General features: G+C 53.7%; 1 protein-coding gene and 1 non-coding gene across 2 annotated transcripts in view; one reads left to right on the top strand and one right to left on the bottom strand.

Moving 5' to 3' along the window:
- Positions 1–24,441, top strand: part of LOC120381922 (zinc finger protein 420-like) — a gene marked incomplete at both ends in the record, with an annotated part of 146,778 nt that overhangs the window by 111,497 nt on the left and 10,840 nt on the right. The gene's annotated exons all lie outside the window — the stretch shown is intronic.
- TRNAS-GCU lies at positions 16,136–16,217 on the bottom strand. Its single transcript has one exon. It is a non-coding gene; the product is annotated as a tRNA-Ser (tRNA).

Here is a 24,441-nt window from a genome sequence, read left to right as displayed (position 1 = left end):
CAAGCCGCATGACCCTGATTAACGTGACACGGGCCAGTCGTGGGTGTTTCATTGCACTGGAGACGTAGCCTAATGTTATGTCTGCACTGCGATTAACACACCCAGGGCACCTGTCACAAAGCCCGGGTCAGCTGACTCAGGGTTATGGGGCTTGGGCTGCAAGACTATAAAATTACAGTGCAGACAGATGGTCTTGAGCCCAACCTCTGAGACCCCCCGAGGGGTGAGGGTTTCCGAACCCAGGCTTCAGCGTGAATACAAATATCTGCCCCACAGTTTTTAGCCTCTCAGCTTTAGCTTCATGAGCCCACGTCAGATGGTCCAGGCCAGCCCTGCTGCCATCTTTATCCCAGGAGAGATGGACTCTAAGGGTCCGTCTCCATTGCAATGTCAGCCCAGGTGTGGCTCGCTGTGCTCAAAGCAGCACCCTGGAAGCCCCATATTCACCAGTCTCATATAATGATGATACGGTTTGTACAAAGTCTGCCTGGTGAGGTATCATTTCAAAAGTCTTGTTCTGTTGAACATTACTATTGTGTTGGATTGTGTGTGTAGCATTGGCTGGGAAGTTTTGCTCTGTGTGTGTTACTGAGATGAGGTTGGGAAATGCCCCCCACCAGCCTTTCAGGTGTGACAATGGAGGAGCCAGACTCGCTGCTGGCCCATTAAAGGGATCCACACTCCCAAGGACTATCCCAGGAACCGGGTACAATGCAGACTTCTCCGAGCTAGCACAGCGACAATGGACACTGCTTGGCTCACATCCTAGCAAAGGGACTTCCTAGCCAGTTGGAAGAAACTATGAAAGGGGGGGGGTAGAGACATGAATTGGCCTCTCTCCCCCACAACTCCACACCTGTAAACACATCTGGAGGACAAACACTGTTAGGTGTGAGAAGTATAAACTGTTCAATATGTTCAGTTAGTTGGTTAATAAGATGTTTATGAAGTAAATTGAAATTTAATGTGGATAAATGTAAAGTAATGCATATTGGAAAAAATAACCCCAACTATACATACAACATGATGGGGGCTAATTTAGCTACAACGAGTCAGGAAAAAGATCTTGGAGTCATCGTGGATAGTTCTCTGAAGATGTCCACGCAGTGTGCAGAGGCGGTCAAAAAAGCAAACAGGATGTTAGGAATCATTAAAAAGGGGATAGAAAATAAGACTGAGAATATATTATTGCCCTTATATAAATCCATGGTACGCCCACATCTCGAATACTGTGTACAGATGTGGTCTCCTCACCTCAAAAAAGATATTCTAGCACTAGAAAAGGTTCAGAAAAGGGCAACTAAAATGATTAGGGGTTTAGAGAGGGTCCCATATGAGGAAAGATTAAAGAGGCTAGGACTCTTCAGCTTGGAAAAGAGAAGACTAAGGGGGATATGATAGAGGTCTATAAAATCATGAGTGATGTTGAGAAAGTGGATAAGGAAAAGTTATTTACTTATTCCCATAATACAAGAACTAGGGGTCACCAAATGAAATTAATAGGCAGCAGGTTTAAAACAAATAAAAGGAAGTTCTTCACGCAGCGCACGGTCAACTTGTGGAACTCCTTACCTGAGGAGGTTGTGAAGGCTAGGACTATAACAATGTTTAAAAGGGGACTGGATAAATTCATGGTGGCTAAGTCCATAAATGGCTGTTAGCCAGGATGGGTAAGAATGGTGTCCCTAGCCTCTGTTCGTCAGAGGATGGAGATGGATGGCAGGAGAGAGATCACTTGATCATTGCCTGTTAGGTTCACTCCCTCTGGGGCACCTGGCATTGGCCACTGTCGGTAGACAGATACTGGGCTAGATGGACCCTTGGTCTGACCCGGTACGGCCTTTCTTATGTTCTTATGTTAAATCACTGGCTTTAAAATAAGATCCAATCTGGAGCATATGAACTATTGACCCCTGGAAGGTCCTGGGCCTCGCGCCGGCCTATGGGACCCGCTGCACCTGCACAGGGGGGGAAGGTTTCTGTGCTGGGACATCGTTTAGTGTTTTCCGGTTTCCAGGGGAGGGTTTCTGGGCCTGAGTGTTAAGCTCCCAAAGCCAGTCGCTGTTTGATTGGATTCATTAAGTTTGCATTTTCCCTTCTTCCCCCAGTTTTCTGTACCTTTACCCTGACTACACTGACCTTTGTTTGTGCCAAACCACCTTGTTGCCTCTTTATTTTATTGACAGCTCACAAGGAGGGAGGCTAAATCCACTGGTGATAGAGACAGGAGGGAGTCGAGTTTGTATCTCCTGAGAAAAGGGGCGTTTTCCTTTCCTATTTCTCCCCTGCACCTTCTAACGTTTTCCTTTGAAGCGCTGCCTTATTCCCCTGGAGGTCACAGAGGGGACGTGGCCACCTTCCCCTCTGAGAGTGAGATATTGGCTCGGCTCTTTCTTTACGCTGTTGCTGTTAGTCCATGAAACATCAGGGATGGATGCAAGGCTGAGCTCACGCACCAACCCCCTGAAACATTTCAGTGCCCCAGAGAAATCCTGCCCCCGGCTATTGGCATCATCTGGTGGCCTCTGGGTGACTAGGCAGTGCTAAGATGTAGCCACTTCTGGGGTGGATCCAGGGTGGCCATTATTTCCTAGTGACAGGCCATGGACATTTCTTACCTATTTTGTCCCTCCAGGCCTTCCATTCTCCTGTTAAAGAAGCATCCCCCAGGGCTCCCTCTGTCTGTGCGACTGGCCAGCAGGGGGCGGTGGTCACTTTCTATCCACTTCTCAGGCACTGTGAGGTAACAGTGTTGCTGGGTGGGGCTGGGGCTGTGGGGTGATAGCAGCGGATGGGGGTTTGTGGGGGGGGAGGCCTCTGGGGGGCTGGGCAGGGGGTACCCTAGTGAGGTTGGTGGGTTCTGGAGATTTGGGGTTTCAGGGGGTGGGTGTGATGTGCCCAGCCCTGAGGCTGTGGGTCCTGGAGGTGGGTATCGCTGGGGGCCGTTGGCTGCAGAACAGCCGGGGTGGGCGTCTCTTGGGGAGGCGGGACAGGGGCTTAGAGGGAGCCTGGTGCTGTGCCAGGTGCTCTGTCTGGGCTTCCCCCGCAGACTCCTGGGATCGCTGCCGTGCCCAGTGCACAGAGTGTGTGTGGGAGAATCCCCGGCGCTAGGCCAGGGGGTGCCCCTGTAAAGCATCAGGGGATCCCACAGGGAGGAGGAGGGGGTGCCAGGCAAAGGGCAGGGCAGATCCTGCTGGAGGGCGGGGGGGGGGGGATCCTAGGCAGGCAGTGAGGGACTGAGTTCCCAGTGGGGGTCCCTTTTGGGGGGGTCTCTGGCTGTTGGGGTCTCTTGGTGGGGGGAACCCTTTGGGATTCCCAACCTCGCAATGAAGGTCTGGTGGGGTTGTCTGGCCGGTGGGGCTCTGTGGGGTATCTGAGGTCCCTGGCCAGGGACTCTGGGGGCTGGATCCCAGGGAATATCTGGGTGGGGGCTGGCTGGGGTTCTGGGGTCTGCGCCTCGCTTCTTCTCCCTGATTAGCTTATGCCAGAATCCTGGCTCCAAGCACTGCCCGACATTCCCCGGCCAGGCCCAGTCACTGTGATAACTTTCTAGCCACTTATCAGACACTGTGAGGTGAAATCACAGATTTTTGCTCTGCTCCCCTCTTGAAAACTGCAGGAACTTCCAGTTCCATTGTCCTAGATTGTCCAGTCCATTGTCCAGTCCTTGTCCTGGATCTGTGGGTGAGGGAGGAGGGAAGGGGGTCAGCGCTGCCACACAATGGTCTCTTCCACAGCATTCTGGACTCATTGTTTCTGAACTCTGGTTTCTTTGAGACCATTGTTAATCCAGAGTCACTGTATGGAAAGACAAGGAGTGACTCCGGATCGACAGTGGGGCTAATGAGATCAGCAATTCTCCCTGTGAGGAGGGGCTCTCATTAGCTGCTCTCCCCAGAGAGCTAAAGGAGGGAAGCTGCTCAAACGCTCTGTCCCTCTCTGCTCAGGATACTGGGGTCCAGCTTCCTGGGTCAGACGCTGCAGCCTCCATTGTGATCTGGGAGACCAGGCTTAGCAGCTGCTGCTCCCCCAGCGGGGTTCTGTGCTGGGAAGTGACCTTAATTAAAGCTGCTTCTCTGCCTGGCCCACGGGATGACTTTCTCCAGCTGTTCCTAGCCCCCTAGGGCAGATCAGAGAGAGGAAAAGCCAGTTCCTGACTCCATATTCCCCTGCTGGGGTGTAGCTGCCGTGGGTCAGTGTCCGAGGGAATCCCCACAATGACTCCTTTGGTTCTGCTCTTTTCTAGCCTTGTGTTCAGAGACTTTGTTAGGGGTGAGGAGGAGAAGGGAGGTTAAAAATGTGTCTGGGCTTAGCCTGGCAGGAGGGGCCAGGTCTACATTGTAATAAACAGATTGAGCATTTCCCAGCATGGCAGAATCTAGGGTGTCTGTCTGCAGGGAAGGGGCCGGGGGGAATTCTGATGTGAAATTAACTAAAACTGGTTCTGAAACGCCCACAACTGCCCTTCTCCCCCAGACAGGCTGCAGAATGGCGTCCATGTTTTGCTCCAGCTCATCCCAGCCTGGCGTGGGACAGGGAAGAGAAATGGCTGCAGTGGAGCCAACTCAGGTAGAGATTATCGGGAGGTTGCTGGAGGAGAGGGAGAGCAAATACACCGGAGATGGGAAGGTTTGCACAGTCTGGTTTGGAGGTTGGAGCGGGGCAGGAAATGCACAGGGTGGGGAAAGCAGGAGGCCAGGGTGTGGCAAACCCACTGGGAGTTATTTAATAAGTGGCCTAGATTCTAGGAACAGACCCAGGAGGTTGGGAGGTGGAAATGCCCTAATTTGTGAAGAAAGAAAATAGCCCACCTACATGGAGCTGGTAAAACTCACCAGACTCATAGTGCTGGAGCCTGAGCTCACTAACCAGTGGCTGCTGTGAGATATGAAGGGGGCACCCATGAGTCAGGCTTATTGGAGCTGCCTCTCCCTTCATATCCCGCTCCTCACAATGAGGAGGTTATTGGGCTTCCTACCAGAGAGCTCTCGCTGGACCCTACTAGGGGCTCCAACTCCTGAATCAGTCGGTGGCCAGTAGGGGTGTGATGGATCTGCTGGGAGACACAAGGGGCTCTCTCTTCGTCCCCTCAGCCTGGTATTTGCTGGATACTCTGAGCGGGGTGGGGGTGGGACTCTGTTGAGTGGGATCCACCCAGAGCTTCCATTTGATTCGCTCCTCTCTGCCACAAATAGTGGGGCTGTGAGTGGGGAAAGAGGTCCTGAGTGTTGGACTCTTGCTCTTTCAGGGGCCAGTGACCTTCGAGGAGGTGGCTGTGCATTTCACCAGGGAAGAGTGGGCTCTGCTGGACCCCACTCAGAGAGCCCTCTACTGGGATGTCATGCAGGAGAACTATGAGACTGTGACCTCACTGGGTAAGGGTTCCTGTCCCCTCGGTTCTTGGAAGGGGAAATGAAGAGATAAGGTTCACGCCAGCCCCACAATGCCACCTCTACTCTGTCCTGTTTCTGCATCACCCCAATATGCCAGTGACACACACACTACCAGAGACCCTCCCATGCTGCAGAACAGTTTGGGAACAGAGCACAGGAGCCGTATCACACAGTGTCAAATAGCTCCTCTTTACTCAAGTAAAACTGGGGGTTAGGTCCAGCATAACGAACAGAAGCTTCCTACCCCCTGCCTTCTCTCAAACCCTGAGCCTTCTCTACCCAAACCAGAATGTGCTTGGAGTGTAACAAGCAGGCAGCTGGAGTCAGAGCTGCTGGTCCAGGGTTACTTATCACACAGACACTCGGTGAGGCCTTGAATGCTGGCTGGGAGTATCCAGACAGGGGATCTCCAGCAGCAGAACACTGAATCTCACCCAGGATTACAGATGACACAACTCCTCACTGCTCTGGATTGCACCCCAGCATGTGAAAATGGCCTAGGTTGGTAGTGACATTTCTTGAGACATGCATAGTCTTGCTCCCATATCACCAGGTGTAATAACAATAACAGGAAAGGCCGAATATGGAAAACTGATTGTTCAGCTTGCTTTTGACCTGCATCATATTTTGCAATATATTCCAAATAAGGAAATTAACGTGCAACGTATGTGTCATTGTTTGTGGTTTTAAGCTTTAAAAGGCTTGTGTGATTTTTAGCTCAGGGGGACAGTATTCCAATAGCTGTTGCCCCCTGCGCACTTTTAACCAAGAAAAGAACCTCAGGCTGAGCTGATTCAAAATCAATCGTGTGGTCTTTTTCCACAACAACTTCAAGAGTTCCCTGTGATCGAATGTAAATGTCTTCTTCACACCTTCCCCCTGCAGGAGAATGGCTGTTTGACCAGCTGTTTGCCTTGCTGTCTCTGAGGAACTGGTCTGTGGGTGTTCCCCAGAATTGTAACTTTTTCAGTAATATCATACAGTAAAATCTCATAACTTTACATACAGTGTTACTACACATTTTAACAGGAGGCACCTTATAGACTAACAGACGTTCTGCAGCATGAGCTTTCGTGGGTGAATACCCACTTCTTCAGATGCAAGTGGTGGAAATTTCCAGGGGCAGGTTTATATATGCAAGCAAGAAGCAAGCTAGAGCTAACGAGGTTAGTTCAATCAGGGAGGATGAGGCCCTGTTCTAGCAGTTGAGGTGTGAAAACCAAGGGAGGAGAAACTGGTTCTGTAATTGGCAAGCCATTCACAGTCTTTGTTTAATCCTGAGCTGATGGTGTCAAATTTGCAGATGAACTGGAGCTCAGCAGTTTCTCTTTGAAGTCTGGTCCTGAAGTTTTTTTGCTGCAGGATGGCCACCTTAAGATCTGCTATTGTGTGGCCAGGGAGGTTGAAGTGTTCTCCTACAGGTTTTTGTATATTGCCATTCCTAATATCTGATTTGTGTCCATTTATCCTTTTCCTTAGAGACTGTCCAGTTTGGCCGATGTACATAGCAGAGGGGCATTGCTGGCATATGATGGCATATATTACATTGGTGGACGTGCAGGTGAATGAACCGGTGATGGTGTGGCTGATCTGGTTAGGTCCTGTGATGGTGTTACTGGTGTAGATATGTGGGCAGAGTTGGCATCGAGGTTTGTTGCATGGGTTGGTTCCTGAGCTATAGTTACTATGCTGCGCTGTGCAGTTACTGGTTAGAATATGCTTCAGGTTGGAAGGTTGTCTGTGGGCGAGGACTGGCCTGCCACCCAAGGCCTGTGAAAGTGTGGGATCATTCTCCAGGATGGGTTGTAGATCCCTGATGATGCTCTGGAGGGGTTTAGCTGGGGACTGTATGTGATGGCCAGTGGAGTCCTGTTGGTTTCTTTCTTGGGTTTGTCTTGCAGTAGGAGGCTTCTGGGTACACGTCTGGCTCTGTTGATCTGTCTCCTTATTTCCTCGTGCGGGTACTGTAGTTTTGAGAATGCTTGGTGGAGATTTTGTAGGTGTTGGTCTCTGTCTGTGGGGTTAGAGCAGATGCGGTTGTACCTCAGTGCTTGGCTGTAGACAATGGATCTTGTGGTGTGCCCGGGATGGAAGCTGGAGGCATGAAGGTAGGCATAGCGGTCGGTAGGTTTTCGGTATAGGGTTGTGTTAATGTGTCCATCAATTATTTGCACCGTAGTGTCTAGGAAGTGGACCTCCCGTGTAGATTGGTCCAGGCTGAGGTTGATGGTGGGGTGGAAGCTGTTGAAATCGTGGTGGAATTTTTCCAGAGTCTCTTTCCCATGGGTCCAGATGATGAAGATGTCATCAATGTAGCGTAGGTAGAGAAGGGGCGTGAGTGGACGGGAGCTGAGGAAGCGTTGTTCCAGGTCAGCCATAAAAATATTGGCATATTGTGGGGCCATGCGGGTGCCCATAGCGGTGCCACTGATCTGGAGATATATATTGTCATCAAATTTGAAATAGTTGTGTCTGAGGATAAAGGCACAGAGCTCAGCAACCAGTTGTGCTGTGGCATCATCAGGGATACTGTTCCTGACAGCTTGTATTCCATCAGCGTGTGGGATGTTGGTGTAGAGAGCCTCTACATCCATGGTGGCCAGGATGGTGTTTTCTGGAAGGTCACCAATGCATTGTATTTTCCTCAGGAAATCAGTGGTGTCACGGAGATAGCTGGGAGTGCTGGTGGCATAGGGTCTCAGTAGAAAGTCCACATATCCAGACAGTCCTTCAGTGAGAGTGCCAATGCCCGAGATGATGGGGCGTCCAGGATTTCCAGGTTTGTGGATTTTGGGCAGTAGATAGAATAGCCCTGGTCGGGGCTCTAAGGGTATGTTGATTTGTTCCGGTGTTAGTGTTTTCCGGTTTCCAGGGGAGGGTTTCTGGGCCTGAGTGTTAAGCTCCCAAAGGTTACTCCTGAAGAGATCTCCTAGCTAATCCCCAAATTTGGGAAATGCTGTCTGTGATGAGGTATATCAACCCTGCACTGGCACTGCTAGGGTTAACTGTGCCATGTGGGCTGAAGCGGCCACACCCCCTCACTCTCTCTGGGCATGCTCCGACTGGAGACAGGTATAAACGGGAGCAGCTCAGCCTGGGTGGACTGGGGAGAACAAACCGATGTTGTTGGCACGGGTGGGGGGAGAGCCCAGGGCTGGGGTGGCAGGGGGCTGGGGGTGGGGGGAAGCCCAGGGCTCGGTCAGCAGGAGCATGTGGCGGGGGACCCCAGGGCTGAGGTGGGGGCAGCTAAAGTTTTTTTTGCTTGGAATGGCAAAAAACCTAGAGCCGGCCCTGCCTCCACGCACTGTGAGGTAGGTAGGAGCGGATCATTATTATCCCTACTCGAAAGAGGGAGAAGCTAAGGCTGAGAAAGGAGAATTGACTTGTCTTAGGTCACACACCCAGCCAGTAGCAGAGCTGGGAATAGGACCCATGAGCCCTGATTTTCAAACTAACCATCAGATCTTGAATTTCATATATTGAATGACCTGAATAAAGAGCTCTGATGAGCTCCAGACCAACAACAGTGACAGTAATTATTCAGCAAGTATTTGAGGAGAACTGCAATGTTAGAATCATGAACTGCTCAGAGACCATTAATGCAGAGAAGCAGCAAAATTCATCAAACATAGAACTGGTTCTGACTTATTTCCTTGGTCTTAAAAGAGACCAACAAGGACCTGAGTCTCCTCCCTGTCAATAACCCCCTGCTCAGCCAATCAGGGTAGAGACTGAGGATGGGAGGCTGAGGGTTCTCACCAGAGAGCCCAAAGGATGGCCTAGGTCACTGGTGAGGATCACTGCCCGAGCACTATTTCAGCCCCATATGTTTGGGTGGACCTCCCACAGTGGGAGCTCCTCCCTGTGTGTGTGTGTCTCTCTCTCCTGCTGTTGGGAGGGGAACAGGAGAAAGGACAAAAGAAGCAAGAGACGGAGAGGGAGGAGGGAGGGATGGAGGAAAGCGGAAACAAAAAGGACAAACCCTAATGTCCCCAGTGATTCTAAGGGACAAAATCCCAGGTGCGCAATAAAATTCTGCCTCCTTAAGCTCGTGTTTTCCATGCCTAGAATTAAACTGTCTCCAGATGGATCAGACTGAACAGGTTTCATACCTCCAGGAGGCTCTTACCTTCTAAACAGGGACGGCTGTTTTTTAGTAAAATCACTACAAGGGAAGGAGAAAACTCGAAAGAGGTTCCTCCTGGCGCTCACGTGCGTGAACCCGAATACTCTCTCAGTCCTCAGAGAGAGATCTGGAGAAGGAGACTTGCTGGAGCAAAGCCACAGGGGTCTCTGAGGTTTCCCTGGCCCCTCGCCCCTGTCCTGCCTGGCTGATGTCAGCATCTCTCTGTGAGGTCACCCCCTCCCCACCGCCTTGGACCAATAGTCTGAGGTCCTGCCAAAGGCCTTTGTGATGTCACTGCCACACCCCTCCCTTGCTGTGCCAATGTCCTGCCCCTGGCCAGGCACTTTGCAGGTTTGAGCTGCTCCCTGGGGATCACCCCACTCAAGGAGCGTTCGTTCTAGGCAGCAAGCCGGTGTAATGACAGAAACAGCTCCAGATTCGCTACTTGGGCTGCACTGAGCATGCGCACCCGAATGGAGCCTGCCCAGTAACCTCTGCTGTCGCCCCTGCCTGCTCTCTGCCCTCACTTCTACTTACGATTTGCTGCCTCCTCTTCGGGTGGGGGTGGGGTTAAAAGCACCAAGGGGCAAATCGCAGCGGGGGGGGGGCTGCCAAGGTCTGAGCGGGGGCAGAAATTTACTGGCCAGGGGGGATCAAGCTGCTGTAGGTAGCGGCAGGAGAGGGGCTGAAGGGGAAAAATCGGGGGTGGGGTGGGGAGCCGCTGCCAGACCCTGTGCAGGGACAAAACCCCTGTTTAGGGAGGGGGTGGCGGGGGAACAGGGGCCCCTCGGGATGAGCCTCCCAAATCTGCTGGTCTCCCAAATCTGAGGGTGTCGGGCTGGGGGGGGCACAGGCTGTTTCAGGTCTGCTGCGTGTCAGCCCCGGAGCAGGGGGCAGGTTACTGGGGCTCCAGGCACCAGCCTCCCAGCCCCCAGCCTGTCCGAGCTCAGCCACCACAGTGCCGCTCGGTCTGTGCCAGCGCTGCGGGGCGGCCCCTGCTCCGGCCGGGAGCCCGAGTGCGGGAAACACCAGACAGACGTCCCTGCCCTCCCTCCGGGGCGGCCCCTGCTCCGGCCGGGAGCCCGAGTGCGGGAAACACCAGACAGACGTCCCTGCCCTCCCTCCGGGGCGGCCACTGCTCCGGCCGGGAGCCTGAGTGCGGGAAACACCAGACAGACGTCCCTACCCTCCCTCCGGGGCGGCCACTGCTCCGGCCGGGAGCCTGAATGCGGGAAACAGTAATCCGACTCTGCCTCTCGCATTGTGACTATGGAAAAGTGTCTCTGTCAGTGTCTGTGTCTGTGTGAAATCACTGCAGCTCCTTCCTCTGCTACAGCGCTGAGCTGCTAACTCCCCCCCCCGAGCCCGCGTGTCTGCACCCCAATCCCCTGCCCCAGGTCAGAGCCTGCACCCCTCACTCAAACTCCCCATAGCCTGCAACCCTCCCGCCCCCCAACTCCCTCCCAGAGCCTGCACCCCAAACAGGGCCGGATTAACCTTTTGTGGGCCCGGTGCTAAACATATTTGTGGGCCCTCATGGGGGAAATGGGGGCAGAGGGGCAGAGTCCTCAGAGCGAGGGGCTGGCCGGGGGCAACGGGAGATGGGTCATGGCACGTCAGGGACAGCCCCACTCCACCCAGCCCAGTACAAGGGCCCTGTTTACAAACCCCCTGCCCAGCACCCCTCCGGCTCCCTATGCCCAGCGCCACACCACCCAGAGACCCCCACAAACCCCCTGCCCAGCACCCCTCCGACTCCCTACGCCCAGCGCCGCACCGCCCAGAGACCCCCACCAACCCCCTGCCCGGCACCCCTCCGACTCCCTACGCCCAGCGCCGCACCACCCAGAGACCCCCACCAACCCCCTGCCCGGCACCCCACCGACTCCCTACGCCCAGCGCCGCACCATCCACAGACCCCACAAACCCCTGCCTGGCACCCTCCGACTCCTACGCTCAGTGCCGCACCACCCAGAGACCCCACAAACCCCTGCCTGGTGCTCTCCCAGATCACTCCCCCACCCACTCAGAACCCCCCCACAGATCCTCTCACTGACCAGTGCCCCCCTAGCTGGAGACCCCCGACAGCCCTCCCACAACTGCACAGTGCCCCACACCTTTCCACCCAGAGCCCCCCTACAGATCCCCTCACTGCCCAGTGCCCCCCCACCACAACTGCACAGTGCCATCCACAGACCCCCCACACTTCCCAGCGCCCCCACCACACACAAAAAACCCCACCCCCCCGTGCCCAGCACCCCCCCGACCCCCAAGAGACCGACTCACCCACACCCAAACCCCCAGCCACAGTAGCCAGCCCTGATGGGAGGTGACTGTGTCTGCCAGGCTGAGATGGCAGCGCAGCCAGAGCTGGTCCTGGGGCAGGAGAACTCCGGCCCCTTGGGAGTGGTGGAAGCAGCCAGGCTGGAGCAGGAGCAGAGCCTACCCGGGCCAGGCTCCCTCAGGACCCAGCTGAGCCTCCGCCCTCCCCGACTGTTCCCTGTGACTGGCTGAGACTGGCCCAGCCTCTGCACCGGTCCCAGGTGGCTCTTCCCCTGGGGAGGCAGGTGGGGCTACACAGGTCCCAGGCAGTGGAGACAGCTCAGAGCTGGAGCAGTGCTGTGGAGCGGGGCAGATCTCTGAGACGTGACGCCCGAGATCCCACCCAGCCCACTCACACCCATTGGCCCCGTGGCCAGCAGCCCTGCTGAGCCCGCATGGTGGCCCCCAGCTGCTGGGTGATGAGCCCTCTACAGCAGTGGCATAGCCAGGTTCTAACATCAGGGGAGCAAACACATAAAAAGAGGCACCACCCAACATATCGAATTACTAATTGGATACGTTTAAATTTGTTATACATATTTATTTTGTACTTAAAATAAAAACCCAAGAATGATCCAGCCACAGGAGGATTTGCACAGCTGGCATTTTGCAGGAGAACTTTAGATTATACTTAGATATACGTTTGATTCTAGAAACTAAACGACAGAATACAGTAGCTTATAATTGTCCCAGGTTTTAAAAAAATACTGGCCATTTTTCCAGTTACTAATTTCATTTTAAAATCAATCAATGAAATGCACTTTATTTATAATAGATCATAATACTAAAGTCACCAAAAAGGCATAACAAATACAAGTTTTATGAGAATTGGTGAGCAAAGATCTCATAGCTCTTCAGGATTGGACAAAGCAGTAATTTCCCTTAAAGTAGCTTTATTCATGGTTTTTTTTAAAAAAACAGAAGACATCTCTATGACACAGGTTGGCAGTCTAACATTTTTGAAACACTGAGTACTGAAAGTGAGACTATTTAACCAATTTAAGCTGTACACCCCCGCCCTCTCTCTTCCTGCTTTCCTATCACCAGTTCTGTTACTACAGGAATGAAATGTAGACATCCTTTAAAAAGGACAGTTACCTGTTCTGTAACTGGTGTTCTTTGAGATGTGTTGCTCCGGCCTATTCCACAGTAGGTGTGCGTGCTCACCACATGCACCGGTGCCGGAAATTTTTGGAGCACTGCTGTGACCCCTGGAGTGGCGCCTCTATAGCGCTATAAGGGGAGCTGCGCACTCCCCCCACCCTCAGTTCCTTCTTGGCAGACAACTCCGACAGAGGGGAAGGAGGCCGGGATGTGGACTAGACAAGAGCAACACATCTCGAAGAATGCCAGTTACGGAATAGGTAACTGACCTTTCTTCTTCGAGTGACTGCTCCTGTGTATTCCACAGTAGGTGACTCCAAGCTATATCTGATGGAGGTGGGTAGGAGTTTAAGGGTTATCAGGACGGAGTACCACCCTACCAAACCCGGCATCATCCTGTGCTTGGGAGACGATCGCATAGTGCGAGGGAAAAAATGTGGACAGATGACCACGTGGCAGCCCTACATATGTCCTGGATAGGGATGTGGGTGACATAGGCGGCCGACGAGGCTTGCACTCTCATAGAATGCGCCTTCACTATAGGCGGTGGGGTAACCCCAGCCAAGTCGTAACACGTGCGTATGCACAAGGTGATCCAGCAGGAAATGCGCTGGATGGAAACTGGTTGCCCCCTAATCCGCTTGGCCGACGCAACGAATAGTTGCAAGGACTTCCTGAACAGCTTGGTTCGGTACAGGAGGAAGCAGCATGTGAGTGTTTTCGACCACAAACCCTGTCCCTCCTGATTCACAACCCCATGGACCAGGCGGCAGCAAGTCCTGAGCAGGGGCCCAGATGGTCAAGTTGCATGGCATAAACTCCACCTAGTTGCAAAACGGGAGGGTTGCACAATGTGTCGTCACACCTGTGGCAGATCCTGGCTGCAGCTGAGAACAGCGGCTCCTCAGGCGGCTCCAGTGCTGCTGGCAGCACGTGGTCACCAGGGAGCAGCTGCTGGGCCCGGGCTCCGCATCACAATGTGCCAGAGCCCCGCCCCCAGGAGCTGCCTCGCCCCCGGGCTGTGCCAGAGCCCCGCCCCCAGGAGCTGCCCCGCCCCCGGGCTGTGCCAGAGCCCCGCCCCCAGGAGCTGCGCCGCCCCCGGGCTGTGCCAGAGCCCCACCCCCAGGAGCTGCCCCGCCCCCGGCCTGTGCCATAGTCCCGCCCCCAGGAGCTGTCGCTAGCGGTCGCCTAGGGTGCTAGGATTCGGGGGGTGGCATTTTGTGCGCTCCCCATGGGGCGCCCGGGAGCTTCCGGTTCCGCTCCCGTTGCACCACCAAAGATGGACCCTCCGCCAACATGCCGCGGAAAACAGCAGCAGGCAATTGAGCAGCTCAATGACTGCCGCTGTCGCCTGCGGCATTTCGGCAGAGAGTCCTTCTTCGGCGGCGCGACGGGAGTGGAACCGGAAGCTCCTGTGCGCTCCATGGGTAGTGCACAAAATGCCGCCCCCCAAATTTTGCCTAGGGTGCCAGAAACCCTGTCGCCGCTCCTGGGTGATGCAGATGGAGTCAGAAGAAGTTGGGCAGCAGAGGGTCAGGGAAATTGAGGGGAACCCCCTGGGTATCCCAGTGTTGGCCAGGGATTATACAGCACCTAGCGCAATATGGGGTATCGATCTCAGTCATGGTCTGTGCAGCACCTGGGAGCCCTGATGTCTGTTTCCTGATCACAGGCACTGGGGATGGAGAGAGGGAAACTTCAGCACCTGAAGGGTTAATGCAGCCCTGTGTGCAGCCCCTGCTAGGGTGACCAGACAGCAAATGAGAAAAAACAGGGAGTGGGGGTAACAGGAGCCTATATAAGAAAAAGGCCCAAAAATCGGGACATCCGGTCACGCTAGTCCCTGCTGCGCTCATGGGCTTAGAGAGTTGTAGTAATAACAGCAGCAAAGAGTCCTGTGGCACCTTATAGACTAACAGACGTATTGGAGCAGGAGCTTTCGTGGGTGAATCCCCACTTCGTCAGATGCACCAATAGTCCCATATGGGCTAGTGGTCAGGATTCCTGGTTTTCATCTACGGGGCCTGGGTTCAACTTCTGCTGTGGGAACCGTGCAGAGCTTTTTCCCAGAGTGGAGACAGGAAATGAAAGGAACAGGAAGGGATCCTGCCAGCAGGGGGGTTAGACAGTGTGGGGAGGGGATCCCAGAAGTGGGGGTGGGGGGCAGTGGTCTGGGGGAAGACCAGGGAAGGATCCCAGCATTGTGGGAAGTTGAGAGCACAGGCCTGGCCTGGGGACTGGGGAGAGTGAATGTGTCCCTCTAAACCCACCAACTGCAGACTAGGCAGGACTGGAAGAATTACCTATTTGTTGGTAAATGTCACTTTCTGTGTAAACGCACAACCCAATGGCAAAATATTTCCATGGATAATCATCAAAACTGACCGATGGGCAAAGTAAGAAACATGCTGCTTGAGAACTTACCCTGTTGTAGGAGCAGCAGTGATCTGTGTGCTCCGTATCACCTGTATGCCCAAAAGGTCTGTTACACTCCCCCCCTCCCCCTGCTTGTCTCCTCTCCCTCTCTGAATGCCTGTGAAGTGGCTTCCCCCTCCCCCCCTCCTGCAATGCTTGTGGAATGAATGGGCTGGTTGAACAGCTGGAAGATCAGAAGAGCTCCTAGATAGAGAAGGTGTCTGGGACTCTCATTAGGCAGCACTCACACACCCAGAGCATGGACACTGCATGGACAATGGCTCAGGTGGAGAGTGACCCACCAGGTGCAGCCAAGTCATCTCCAGTCGCAGGCCATGAGGAGCAGGTCCTTAAAAGGGGAAGGGGCCCTGTGCTCAGGAGTACAAGCTTGTACCTCCAGTGAATGCCCTTCGCCCCGACCGCCTGGCCAGTGGTTCGCTGCGTTACAGTCCATCATGCCTCGGGAAGACTTACCTTCATCGCACCGTCCATCGCGGTGCTGGGGGACACTTACCTTGCAGAATCCTGACATCTCCAGTGCTGAACCTGTCCTGGGAGTGTAAGAATGACACCTTCCCCTTCCTCCCGCTTCTTTTGAGCTTAGCTGTTAGTATAATAAATGTGCTGCTTTCTGCCAAACTCTGGGGGGTCATTAGTCCTCCCTACGCTTACTAGCTGACCCAATTTTGGGTAACAGAAGCAACATTGTTGGATCTGTCATTGTACCAAAGGGGGAGATGGTTGTCTATAAAGGAGGGTAAAGGCTAAATGCAGCCGAAGAGGATGGGATTTGAACCCATGCATGCAGAGCACAATGGATTAGCAGTCCAGCACCTTAACCACTCGGCCACCTCATCTGAGCTGTTGGTAAAGGTACAGGAGGAGAAATCTAAGGCCGGCAGAAAGAGGGCCACTAAGGAGTTTCCCAATACTAAGCATAAGCAGGGTCTGAATGAGCTCCCGCCTCACATCTAGTGAGGAGCTGGGGGAAGACTTCAGGAACAGGCCGTGTTTGCATAGACACCCCTACTCTGCCTAGCTATGCAGCATGGTGGGGCTGCTTCCCCAAAATGACCAGTTTGGGCTGGTGGTGGGTTACAAATCACTTTAGGATTGAGTGCAATGAAACGTTATTCTCCTTCCTGTACGAGTGAAGGGCAGCAGAACGTACCTAGGCCGTCCTGACGGAGGGGTGGGTGGGGGAAGAATCACTTTCATTGGACTGCAGAGAAGTGATTGAGGACGTCACCCTAACCCAGTGGTCCCCAAACATTTCACACTGCGCCCTCGTATCCATGGCTGTGGCCCCTCGGAAACCGCGGTCGAGAACCGGGGCTGGGAGTGGGGCCGGTGCTTGCTGGGGAGAGGGGTGCGGACAGGGGTAAGGGGGTCGAGGCCGGGCTGGGAGCCAGGGGCCCAGGCTGAGGGTGGGGTTGGGGAAGAGTTGGGACAGAGTGGGGCTGAGTGTTGCTCCCTCCCCGCCCTCCATGGGGGCTGGCTCAGGCCCTGAAGTGCCCCCATCAATCTTCCTGTGTCCCCCTAGGAGTCACACCCCACATTTTGGGGACCACTGACCCCTACTTGCTAAGCAGGGGCTAGTGATGCCAAAGCCCAGGGAAAGGGAGAACAAGTGCGAGGGCCCCAGCACTGAAACCCTGCCCCCCCCCTTCTGTGTGTGGCTCCGCCCCCTTCCACACCTTCCACCCACGGCCCCACCCACTGTTACCTCTGTTCCACCCCTTCCCCCACCGGCCCCACCCTGTCACTCCTTTACCCCGGCCCCGCTGCGGCCCCGAGACCAGAGAAGCTCTGTGCCCTGCTGCAGCCCCCGGGCCGTAGCAGGGAGTGGGAGCTCCTCCAGCCCTGGGGCCACCGTGGGGGAGAGTTTTCCAGGGGGACCCAATTTGGCCAGGGCCCCTAGTCATGGGCCCCACTGTCCCCTTGGCGACGCAAGGTTTGGGGAGGCTGAGCCCCCCCGAGCCTCCATTACGAGCCGCCCAGGCTACCTCTGCTCAGTGGGTGGCCAGTCTCCCTGTGTCTCTGCTGTTCGTGCTGGGGAGCCCGGCCGGCCTTAGGGGTGGGGCCCCCGGCAGCCGCCCAGGGCTCCAGGGGGTCAAAGGGCACCGTGTGGCCGTGCAAAGGTGCTCACTGCTCTCCCCTGCCCCAATGCTCCTCCGTGGCCCCACAGAGGGTGGGGGGAGCGAGGAGCAACACTATGTGCTCCCTGCGTCCTGGCCACTTTCCCCACCTGGGCTGGGCTGTGAGGGGAGCATCAGAAGCTGCTGCTCTCTGCCCTCCCCTGACGCAGCCCGGCTGAGGAAAGTGACCTGGATGCAGGGAGCTCGGATGATGTCCCTTCTCGCCCCCCTGCCCCTGCTAGGCAAGGCTGCTGTGTGGTGTCTCCATGGCTGCACTTTCAGTGATGCAGGTTTCTCTCTCCCATTGTTCCAGGGGCATCCTACTAGATAAAATTGAGCAAGAAATGCTTCCCCGTGGTTTTTAGGATTGGAATTGCTATTTTCAACAGCAATTACCATTTTTTTCCTAGTTTTCTTTGTTTAAAAGGAAGACAGTGATATTGCATTGGCAAATTCCCCATAGAAACAAAGAATAATAAAGGCACCTCAACTTTTCCTCATTTATGGAGGACAGTCTTATAATATGGATCCAGATCTCCTCCAATCACACAAGCTGAAAATTGTTCCACTTTACTGCAGTTCTGTAACCATGCGGGAACCAGTCCTGTCTGTGTTCTGTGCACATCCAAAATTCCTGCTGAATGACCCGCCCTGGGAGCAAGTTACCAGTGACCCAGGGCTGGGGCAGCATCGGGTGTGTGTGGAGGAGAGCCCAGAGCTGGGGCAGCAGGGGGTTGCAGAGCCCAGGGGTGGGGCGGCAGGGGTGCGGTGGGGGGGGACAGAGCTCAGGCAGCAAGGGTTATGGGGGGGAGTCCAGGGCTGGGGTGGGGGCAGCCAAAATTTTTTTTCCTTCAGGCAGCAAAAAACCTAGAGCCGGCCCTGCCTCCACCCACCGTGAGGTAGTCAAGAGCGGATCCTTATTATCCCTACTCGAAAGAGGGAGAAGCTAAGGCTGAAAAAGGAGAATTGACTTGTCTTAGGTCACACAGCCAGTCAGGGGCAGAGTTGGGAATAGGACCCAAGAGCCCTGATTTTCAATATACCTGCCCCTGGAAATTTCCACTACATGCATCCGACGAAGTGGGTATTCACCCATGAAAGCTCATGCTCCAAAACATCTGCTAGTCTATAAGGTGCCACAGGACTCTCTGCTGCTTTTACAAACTAACCATCAGATCTTGAATTTCAGACATTGAATGACCTGAATAAAGTGCTCTGTGATGAGCTCCAGACCAACAACAGTGACAGTAATTATTCAGCAAGTATTTGAGGAGAATTGCAATGTTAGAGAGAATCATGAACTGCTCAGAGACCATTAATGCAGAGAAGCAGCAAAATTCATCAAACACAGAACTGGTTCTGACTTATTTCCTTGGTCTTGAAAGAGAACAAGGACCTGAGTCTCCTCCCTGTCAATAACCCCCTGCTCAGCCAATCAGGGTAGAGACTGAGGACGGGAGGCTGAGGGTTCTCACCAGAGAGCCCAAAGGATGGCCCAGGTCACTGGTGGGGATCACTGCCCGAGCACTATTTCAGCCCCACATTTTTGGGTGGACCTCCCACAGTGGGAGCTGCAGAGCACTCCCCTGCAACAGATGGATCAGACTGAACAGGTTTCAAACCTCCAGGAGGCTCTTACCTTCTAAACAGGGACGGCTGTTTTCTAGTAAAATCACTAAAAGGGAAGGAGAAAACTCGAAAGAGGTTCCTCCTGGCGCTCACGTCCGTGAACCCGAATACTCTCTCAGTCCTCAAAGAGAGACCTGGAGAAGGAGACTTGCTGAAGCAAAGCCACAGGGGTCTCTGAGGTTTCCCTGGCCCCTCGCCCCTGTCCTGCCTGGATGATGTCAGCATCTCTCTGTGAGGTCACCACCTCCCCACCACCTTGGACCAATAGTCTGAGGTTCTGCAAAAGGCCTTTGTGATGTCACTGCCACACCCCTCCCTTGCTGGGCTAATGTCCTGCCACTGGCCAGGCACTTTGCAGGTTTGAGCTACTCCCTGTGGATCACCCCACTCAAGGAGCGTTCGGTCTAGGCAGCAAGCCGGCTAGACAGGGAAACATCAGACGCTGCTCCCAATGCTACATTCAGTTTGTCAGAAATAAGTCAACTTTATGGCCAGAAGAGACCATTAGAGCATCTAATCTGACCCCCTGCATATCACAGGCCTCCTGTATGACACAAGAGCTACTTTTGGGGCAAACACATTCCAGAAAGGCATCTAGTCTTCATGAAATGACATCAAGAGATGGAGAATCCACCACTTTCCTTGGTAGCTTGTTCCTGTGGTGAATCATCCTCGCTGTTGAATATTTGTGCCTTAGTTGTAATATGAATTTGTCTCTTTTCATCTTCCAGCCATTGGGTCTTGTTAGGCCCACCGACAGGCTGATTCTACTTGGTGATTTCAACGCGAGAGTAGGATCCGATCACTCTGCCTGGGATGGCATCATTAGAAAAAATGGAATCAGCAAATGCAACAGCAATGGCCTACTACTATTAAAGACATGTGCGGCTCATGATCTGATCATCACCAATACCATCTTCCGCCTGCCCACTTGCAAAAAGACGTCCTGGATGCACCCGCGCTCCAAGCACTGGCATCTCATTGATTATATCATCGTGCGGAGGAAAGACAGACAGGATGTAAGGGTGACCAAGGCCATGCCGAGTGCTGACTGTTGGACTGATCATAGACTTATCTCTAAATTAAGCCTTCACATCAAGCCAAAGAGACGTCCGCAGGGAAATAAAGCTGTGATGAAAAAGATGAACGTCAGTAAACTGAGGAATCCCAACATAGCAGCTTCACTAGTAACCAACTCTCAGAGCTGCAATTAGAGGAAAATGTTGAGAGGAACTGGGAACGCTTTCGAAATATTGTGCACTCTTCTGCACTAAAGGTTCTTGGACCCTCACACAGGAAACAGCAGGACTGGTTTGATGAAAACGACGAAGAGATCAAGGCTCTACTTGCTGAAAAGCACCACCTTCACCGTGCTCATCAGAATGACCCGTTGTCAACAGCTAAGAAAAATGCCTTTAACAACATTCGTAGGACCGTACAGAGCAAGCTTTGCAAGATGCAGGACTCCTGGTTGAGTGCCAAAGCAGATGAAATCCAGAAGTTTGCTGATAGGAACAATGCCAAATGGTTCTACAAAGCCTTTAGATCCTTGTACGGACCTCGGCCTTCAGGGAGTTCCCCTCTACTGGACTTAGATGGTGTAACTCTCATTACTGAGAAGACTCTGATACTACAGCGTTGGGCTGAGCACTTCCAATCCGTACTGAACCGCCCATCTTCCATCAATAACGAGGCGATTGACAGATTGTTCCAGGCAGATATCAACTACAGCCTGGACGTTCCACCATCAGAGACTGAAACCCTACAGGCCATCAGCCAGCTGTCCAGTGGCAAGGCCTCAGGATCTGATGCGATTCCAGCAGAAATCTGTAAGGATGGTGGTGCAATGCTTGTTGATAAACTCACTCAGCTGTTCCAGTCCTTCTGGAATCAAGGGTCCATTCCTCAGGAATTGAAAGACGCGTCCATCGTACACCTCTATAAGAGGAAAGGGAATCGAAAAGTTTGCGATAATCAGAGGAATATCACTGCTTTCTAGCGCAGGTAAGATCCTTGCACGAATGTTGCTGAATCTCCTGATTGACCATCTGGAACAGGGTCTACTACCCGAGACACAGTGCGGCTTCCATAAAGAGCGTGGCACTGTGGACATGATCTTCGCAGTCCGACAGCTCCAAGAGAAGTGTCAAGAGCAGAATCGCGAATTGTACACCATCTTCGTGGATCTTACCAAGGCTTTTGACACTGTCAGTCGTGAAGGTCTGTGGCGCACCATGTCGAAGTTTGGGTGCCCTGATAGATTTATCCTGATGGTACGTCAGTTCCACGACGGCATGACGGCTCGTGTTCTGGACGACGGAGAAGCTTCAGAGGCCTTTCCCGTCACAAACGGTATCAAGCAAGGGTGTGTGTTGACACCGACCCTGTTCAGCATAATGTTTTCAGCCATGCTGTCAGATGCCTTTCAGAACAGTTCCTTGGGAATCAGCCTGAGATACAGGACTGATGGGAAACTGTTCAACCTGCGAAGACTCCAGGCTGTCACCAAAATAAAGGAGACTGTGCTACGAGACCTCCTTTTTGCTGACGACTGTGCCCTGAATGCTGGATCAGAGCAGGAAATGCAAGCTAGTATGGATAAATTTGCAGCAGCATGTGACAACTTCGGCCTTCTCATCAATATAAAGAAAACCGAAGTGTTGCACCAGCCAGCTCCGAAAGCCCAATACCAAGAGCCCACCATCACAGTGAAGGGGCAAAAGCTGCAAGCAGTGGACCAATTTACATACCTTGGCAGCACCCTCTCCCGTGTAGTGACAATTGACATCAAGGTCAATTGCAGAATCGCCAAGGCAAGTTCTGCATTTGGCAGACTGCTGACCAACGTGTGGGACCGCCGTGGAATAAGCCTTGCTACAAAGCTTAAAGTCTACCGAGCAGTAGTGCTAACTACCCTGATGTATGCCAGTGAGACTTGGACTGTATACAGGAGGCACGCTAGGCAACTGAACCACTTCCATATGACTTGCCTCCGCAGACTTCTGAGGATCCGGTGGCAGGATAAGATGCCAGATACAGAAGTCCTCTCCAGAGCAGGCCTGCCGTCAGTTTACACGCTGCTCATGAAAGCCCAGACACGCTGGGCAGGCCATGTTGTAAGGATGCCAGACAACCGCATCCCCAAACAGCTCTTTTATGGTGAGCTGTCTCAAGGAAAGCGATCGCACGGGGGACAAAAGAAGCGATACAAAGACACGCTGAAAGCCTCTCTTAAGTCCCTGGATATCGATATCACCTCCTGGGAAATCATGGCACAAGATCGATCGACATGGCATACGCTGATCCACCAAGGCTGCCAGACATCTGAAGTCAGAAGGATAACCCTAGCACAAGAGAAGCGAGCACTCCGTAAAGCCAGAGCTGCAAATGTTGTAACAGTGGTGCCCACACATGTCTGCCCAACATGTGGCAGAACATTCCGTGCCCGTATTGGCCTTACCAGCCATTTGCGGACGCACCGTGGACAGCTCACAACCTGATAGATGTTAAGGTCTTCTTCGAAAACGATGGACGAACATCATCATCATAATGAGAGTGATCAGTTAACGTGAGCTGTTATCAGCAGGAGAAAAAAACCTGGTGTTGGGAGGGGAACAGGAGAAAGGACAAAGGAAGCAAGAGACGAAGAGAAAAGAGGGATCAGACAGTGGATGGAGCAAGAGGTGAAACAAAAAGGACAAACCCTAATGTCCCCAGTGATTCTAAGGGACAAAATCCCAGGTGTGCAATAAAATTCTGCCTCCTTAAGCTCGTGTTTTCCATGCCTAGAATTCAACTGTCACCAGATGGATCAGACTGAACAGGTTTCAAACCTCAAGGAGGCTCTTACCTTCTAAACAGGGATAGCAGTTTTCTAGTAAAATCACTAAAAGGGAAGGAGGAAACTCGAAAAAGGTTCCTCCTGGCGCTCACGTCCGTGAACCCGAATACTCTCTCAGTCCTCAAAGAGAGACCTGGAGAAGGAGACTTGCTGCAGCAAAGCCACAGGGGTCTCTGAGGTTTTCCTGGACCCTCGCCCCGTCCTGCCTGGCTGATGTCAGCATCTCTCTGTGAGGTCACCACCTCCCCACCACCTTGGACCAATAGTCTGAGGTCCTGCAAAAGGCCTTTGTGATGTCACTGCCACACCCCTCCCTTGCTGTGCCAATGTCCTGCCCCTGGCCAGGCCCTTTGGAGGTTTGAGCTACTCCCTGTGGATCACCCCACTCAAGGAGCGTTCGTTCTAGGCAGCAAGCCGGCTAGACAGGGAAACATCAGACGCTGCTCCCAATGCTACACTCAGTTTTTCAGAAATGAGTCAACTTTATGGCCAGAAGAGACCATTAGAGCATCTAATCTGACCCCCTGCATATCACAGGCCTCCTGCAGGACACAATAGCAGGTGAGGGTGGGGGCTGAGGAGGTGAGCGGGCAGGCAGTGGCGGGGGGGCAGGTGAGCCGGCGGCTGGCCCCAGCTCACCTCCACTCCGCCTTCTCCCCTGAATGCCCCGCCTCGCTTTCCCCTCTCCCCCTGCTAATCAGCTGTTTGCGCAGGAAGCCTTGGAGGGAAGAGAAGCCGTGTGGCGGCTTCGCACTCAGGCCCAGCAAGGTGGAGACGGAGACGAGGTGAGCTGGGGTTGGGGGGCTTCCCGCACCGCAGCAGGTAATGGCGGGGGGCGTCAGGTGAGCTGGCGATGGGGGAAGAGAGCTGAGGAGGCGAGCAGACAGGTGAGCCCGGGGGGGCGGGGGCTGAGGAGGCGGGTGGGCGGGCAGTGGCGGGGGGGCGGGTGAGCCGGCAGCAGGGGGAGGGGGGTGCGGAGGTGAGCAGGGGGTGGGGGGCTGAGGAGGTGAATGGTGAGTCAGTGGCGGACCTGTTCTGCTGATCTGGTCGGGCTCCCAGCCCCTCTCCAAGGGTTGCAGCTATCTGGAGGTGCTGCCTTCCACGCCTTCCTCAGTCCCACCTCATTCACTCCACAGGGCGACTGATTACCAAGTGGGGGGAAGATCTTATTCTACTTCTAGCAAAAAAGACATTTCTTTTACCTTAATTATATTACCTTAGGGGCCCCCTATAACATATTAGCAAGGTTCATTACCGCTGTTTTGGCAGGGTGGTGCTGGGGAAGGAGGGTTTGTTTCCACGAGGCGGGCGGCGCTTCGGGGGGGGGGGAATTGTTTCGGAGGGGCTGGGCAACGCTAATGGGGTTCTTTTCAAAGGGCGGGAGGTGCTGGGTGGGTGTTTCAGCGGCACTGGGGGTGGGGGGGTTTCGGTGAGGCTGGAAGGTTTTCAGCCCTCAGCTGTTTTCTTTGGAGT

The sequence above is a fragment of the Mauremys reevesii genome, linkage group 14 (genome assembly GCF_016161935.1).
Source record: "Mauremys reevesii isolate NIE-2019 linkage group 14, ASM1616193v1, whole genome shotgun sequence".
Taxonomy (NCBI): domain Eukaryota; kingdom Metazoa; phylum Chordata; order Testudines; family Geoemydidae; genus Mauremys; species Mauremys reevesii.
This window is presented reverse-complemented; position numbering and strand designations above follow the sequence as displayed.